Here is a 5,995-nt window from a genome sequence, read left to right on the forward strand (position 1 = left end):
CAGCCTGTAAGTAAACAAGAGTAAACATAAATTTAGTTCAAATTACTTTTAATTCATAAGATTTAAACAAATACAATGAGTTGTTTACTTTAAAAGTGAAGTGAGAAGATATTAACTTGACTTTGCACAATGTCACAAAACAATTTGTTAGATACTAAAGAGATATTACTAATAGTTGATAATTTAAGGTTTTATAGCCCTCCAGGTAGATCTGTTTTGTAAAAGATTTTAAACTGATGAGATGTCCAGCTTCTGGTTGCCATTCGAGATTGGCACTTTCCCCAGACTTCATCAGAGAGGCTTCTTACTGCAGCAGGTGGCAGTTAATGTAGAAACCATAACTCGACGAAATGCTGACAATAAGTGATGGTGGAGTGCTTTGCCCTAAATGAGACATCTGTATCGTACCATCCATGGCTCCGGAAAGAGCATCAAAGAGAACATGAAAAGGGGAGACACGACATAGCTCTTATACTCATAAACTCACTGCAGCTCTGTTTATCTGGACAAAATTGTGACCATTTAATTATGGATGGAGGAAGGCTCCATGAGGTCTCGCCCCTCCCTGAGGGTCTATTGACAGTTGATGGTTGCTGGGGGGGGGGTGTCAATTTTCTTGGTGGTGTAGTCGCTGATGGGTCACCCACAGTCCAGTAAATAGTGTTCCATCTATGTTTAAGTAAAGCAAGTCTAATTTAACTTAGTGAATCACACAGGAGGAAGCATTAAAGTGGGAAGAAGAATTTCAACAGGAGACAGCAGGGCATAAAAATGACCAAATTTCCACATATACAAGTATGAAATTGTCAAAAATATTTAAAATAATCAAATGTGTTCAGGCTTTCATGGTCTAAAAATTAAAGGAGTCAACAAGTGTGAAAACGAGATATAAAGGGCTATAGGTATGTAAATATATTTCTGGTTAAAAAACATATGATTTTTGATTTGAGTGGTATGTTGGATGGTATTTTTGTTTGTTTGTGGGGAGGCTTTTTTGCTTTTAACACTGGGTCTCACTGATTAACATTAGCTGACCTTAAACTCACAGGGATCTCTCTGCCTCCGCCTCTAGTGCTCAGATTAAAGGCATGTGCCACCATGCCCCACGGCAACAAGTAAATTTTAAACTAGTTTTCACTTTTCAAGACTGATGTAACTGCTCTGGGCTTACAACAGTCATACTTGGAGGCCAAAGTTAATGAGGACAGAGTAGCTAAGAGGAAAGCCACCACCATGGCCTTTGCCTCCCTCTCTCCTGGATTAGGTAGGTCCTACAGGAACAAGTGACAACACCTGAAAAGGAACCTCACACTTCTGATAAATCACCTGCCCCCTTGATCAGGTAGGTTGTGGAGATCATAGTGGTTGGGTTCCAGGAAGTGTAAACTCTCTAGAATGGAAGGTTATTACAGAGGAGAATGTCCTCAATGCTTCCCAAAGGAAGCTATACAGTTAACCAGACCATGGACCATTCCAGAAGATGGGGGTAGGGGAAGCTGCCACCACTTTAAGATATCTAGTCTCCAACACTGAGAATATAAATTCTTTTGTTTTGGAAAGCATCTAGTTTGTGGTACTTTTGAATGGAAGCCCTAGAAGCTACACTGGCTCTGACACTCCAATATTTTCCACATATTGATTACATATTGTATATATTAAATATCATAACATTATAGACATTAGTACTGAGCTTTTCTGGAAAATACAGGAAAAGAAAAGATAAAGGAACTAAAAAACTCAACTTTTAATTTATTTATTTACTATGCAAAATTTTCATTATTCCATGTTCATAAATGTATGTGCATATTTATGTGTGTATATAGCTGTACTTTGCTCATATTCCATTCCAGTACTCCCTGATGTCCCTTCTTCCCCCTCCTGATTGTCCTCCTCCTCCTCCATGTAAATAGTACTGGATTCTGCTTTCATGTCCAGATTTGATTTCAAATGGATGGATCTACAAAACATCTTATTGAGTGAGGTAACTCAGACCCAGAAAGACAAATATAATATGGACTCACTCATAAGTGACTTTTAGACATAAAGCAAAGAAAAAACAGCCTACAATTCACAACTCCAGAAAACCTAGACAGAAAAGAGGACCCTAAGAGAGACATACATGGATCTAATCTACATGGGAAGTAGAAAAAGACAATGTGTCCTGAGTAAATTGGGAGCATGGGGATCATGGGAGAGGGTAGAAGGGAAGGGGGGAGGGAGAGAGGAGAGCAGAGAAAAATATATAGGTAAATAAAAACAAAACAAAGCAGACTGACCATCCTGCCAGGATCAGGGAATTTAGCCCACTAATGAATGATCAAATGATGACAAGCGTTGGGGTGATAGAGAGTGGCAACATAAGGACACAAAAGCTGGGCTCTACCTGAGTGAAATAGCAGGTGGTGGGGAGAAACGGTCTGGAGATGGAGAAGCCATAAGAGAGTGGTAGCAGGGTTTCATATGGGATTTCTACCCAGTATCAAAGGTGTGTTCTAGCTGACCTACTGACAGTAGCATGGAGCTGAGAAAGACCAACATCCATTACAGGGAGGGAAGGTAGAGTAAAGTGGAGGAGTGGGCTAGCCAGAGGGGGTTATGTCCGTGTCTTAGAATCAGACTTCAGCTTGTATAAAGTTGACATAAAACTGTTCAGCACAACTGACCCCATTTCCACTTGACACACAAACACATCACCACTAAGTCACAACCTTTCCCTTCTCATTCATCCCCAAGATCTCACACTTAAAACATAAATAACTACAAATCTCCCATTGTCTTTACAAATTCAAACACATTAAGAATTCAGCCTCTTTAAAATACCCCAAATCTCTTTTGAAAGTTCAAAGTCTCAACTGTGGACTCCTGTAAAAAATCAAAATTAAGCTAAACACTTTCTTCAAGCAGGAAGAACCAGGGCATCATCACAATCTGAACAAAGCAAAACCAAATTCCAATACAGTAAATAACTCAATGTTCCGTTATCTGGGACTCACCCATGATCTTCTGGACTACTCCAAGAGGACTTCTCTGGCTTCGCCCTCTGCATAACACACATCTTGTCTTCTAGGCTTTGACTGGCTCCACTCCCCTGCTGCTGCTGTTCTTAGTGATTGTAACCATTTTACGTGTGTTGAACCAGGGAGCAGGAAGGGAAAAAGAAGAAGGGAGGGAAGGGGAAAAAAGCAGAAGCAACATTGGGGCAGAGGGAGGAGGGGACACGGAGACAACTTAATACAACTTGAGTAATACAAGGCAGCCTGGTTGGCATGGTCCCCCAAAGGCCCTGGAGTCCTCGGTACGGTGTAGCGCTGGTCTGGCTGTGTTGTTGGTGCTGGCTAGCGTTACTGGAGTGAGGGGTTGAAGGTGGGGCATAGTCTTTAAGCAGCTCCCTTCATCCCAATCACTGAGGCCCCAATGACTGGACAAGAGTCTATGAAGAGGCAGACGAGGCAATAGCTGTGCCTGACTGGTGGCCCCCTGCAGGTGGGTGCCCGCTGGACGGCCTATCTTCTTTCTGCTGACCCCCCAACATGGGATGGGCCAGCACGCAGGGTCAGGTGCTGGAGTACGAGCTCAGAAGAGAGAGAAAACACTGAGACAGCATTAGTGGAGGTGAGAGGTGGACACAGAACCTATAGCCTCCACCCTGCCCTCCTCCACTATACTACCAATTATACCCTCTGAGACAAAAAAATAACAGAAAAATCTCTGTACACATTCCCGGTGGGAAATGGGGGTAGGGATGCTGAGTCTTCCTGGAGCCCATTGCCCACAAATTAAATTATAGCCCATGTCCATGGCTCAAAAACAAAATCCACAAAGGTGGAGCTGGGCCACAGCCCTAATCCTGCACGTTCTCGATGGGTGCTCAGAAGGCTGGCAGCTGCGCCAGGCTGAGGCGGCAGTCCGCGCTGGAGTTTGTCTGGGCCCGTGTAGGCCAGGCCCAGGGGCTCTAGGAAGGCCTGGCAGGCGGTCTTGCCCTCGAAGGCCAGCTTGGCCTGCAGGTAGGAGATGGGCAGAGCAGGGCAGAAGGTTCTGATCATGGCCTTGAGGGCAGACTTGTGCTCCCGGTCTGCAAACTTGTCCTCAAGGTAGCCTGACATACAAGGTGCATGGCAATAGAGCCAGAATAAACGGTGGTAGATGTCTGGGGCCCAGGCTGCCCTCAGTGCCAATGCGTGGGACACACAGGGGTCAGCTTTCAGCTCACTTGTGAGGTATGCCAGCTCCGTAGTGATGTCCCCAGAGTTCTTGGTGAAGATGTAATAGGGGATTAGGTATGCCGTAAATTCGCCCACATTGCCTGCCAAGTTTTCCGTGGTCAGCGACTTGAGTTGCGACTGGCACTGGGTTCAGTTCTTCATGGTCACCCTTCTCCAAGGCAATGCAGGCATGTGTCTCAAACACCTCCACAGTGAACTCGGGGTGGATGCCTTGCACGGTCAGGTCCTGCTGAATAGACTTCATCTGCTCACAGGCAAAGGCATAGTAGTCTTGTGTCTCCTTCCAGTGAGACTTGACCATGCACAGAGACTTCTTCAAAACAGCCACAGGTCTCACAGTTGATGGGTCTGGGACGTAGGTCAGCAGTAGACAGTGCTTTGTGATGTCAAGAGACGTGCCCACAACCTGGATCTCCACTGCTTTCCAGGTTACTCATACCAAAGGTTCAAGGCGCAGGCGGCGTGGGTGCCCATGCTGGAAACGGGCTGCCCTCTTTTCCTTCTTAAGCTCAGCCCTGGATCTTCACACTCCAGTGCAGCCATCTTCTTTGTTTGGTTGGAGCCATCTGCCATCTGCGTTTGGTTGGAGCTAGGTCATGCCTCTTTCCTTGCTGTGCCCTGCCTCGACCCCAATTCATGTGGGCCCCCACGATCACCTCCACCCTTGTGTGTGTGTGTAGGGTTCCTGTAGCCTACAGGGTGACACTTATTCCCTGAGTAAGAACTATCAGAGTCTGAGTGAGATTCACTTCTCTGGAAATGACAGGTAGAGGACCCGGATGAAGAGCTGCTGCTAGGTTTGTGAATTTTTACCACAACTGGTTCTTTCACCTTGGCTGGCATCTAGAACAGTTCAATAAATTGTCTCAGATATCTCTTAGCCTGAAATGTCCGTTTTAACAAAGCCTGTGTCTCAAATAGGACTGGAGTTCACATACCTAGGGGCAAAGGAAAATCACAATGATTATAAAGGGGGTAGACAGGGGAAGCCAGGAAAATGACCCTAATAAAAATTGCCCAATTGTTCAGGAATCTGGATGCTTGTTGATTAGAAACGATAGCTTTGGTGCATTTGGTAAGGGACATTCGTTTCAGGAAATCTGGATCCTTGTTGAATAGAAATAATAGCTTTGGTGCATTTGGTAAGGGACATTGGTTTCAGAGAGCTGTGGAACCCCACCTGTGGTACTCTTTAAGGGCCTTTCAGGCTACTTTCTAGACTCAAATTATTCAAGCGCTAGGCTTGGGTAATGCGCATGCGCTCCTCGAGAGGCAACTAGGTCTTTGCCCCCACCTAAGGATGACGTCTATTAAGGCGACATCGAATGGGACGACATCCACTGGAGCGACATCGGCTGGAACAATGTCTATTGGGACAGTCCATGGAGGGGTTGTCTGTTGGGTGGTGTCTGTTGAAACAACATCTTTCTTGGCAAGGATTTTAGAAACTGGCAACTGTTGAAGTAGCATCTGCTAGAGCTACTTCTGTTGGAGCCACATTTATTGTGGAAACTTCTATTGGGTGATGTCTGTGGCTCTGCTGGTGTGACGTGCCTAAAGGGCGACACCCTTTGGGTGTGGCCTTGAGAGCGCCTACTGAGGACGCTAGCAAAGCAGCATTGTGACGTGTGCATCCTTGAGGGCTTGTAACCAGGGTGTCTAGGGCCTTGGCTCAGTCTGGTCCCGGACACCGGAGGGGACGGTCGCAGGAAGGGAGAGCGGGAGATAGTCCACTCCCTCAGCCCCCAGCCCTTGGGGGCTGACGGGTAGCC

The 5,995-nt window shown here is 45.9% G+C and overlaps 1 pseudogene; it reads right to left on the reverse strand.

Annotated features, from left to right (window-relative positions):
* Positions 1-3,868: 3,868 nt before the first annotated feature.
* Positions 3,869-5,066, reverse strand: LOC121441660 (annotated as a pseudogene).
* Between the last annotated feature and the right edge of the window lie 929 nt (positions 5,067-5,995).

The sequence above is a fragment of the Microtus oregoni genome, unplaced genomic scaffold (genome assembly GCF_018167655.1).
Source record: "Microtus oregoni isolate MIOR12 unplaced genomic scaffold, Mior012 000080F_ref0000499, whole genome shotgun sequence".
Classification (NCBI taxonomy): domain Eukaryota; kingdom Metazoa; phylum Chordata; class Mammalia; order Rodentia; family Cricetidae; genus Microtus; species Microtus oregoni.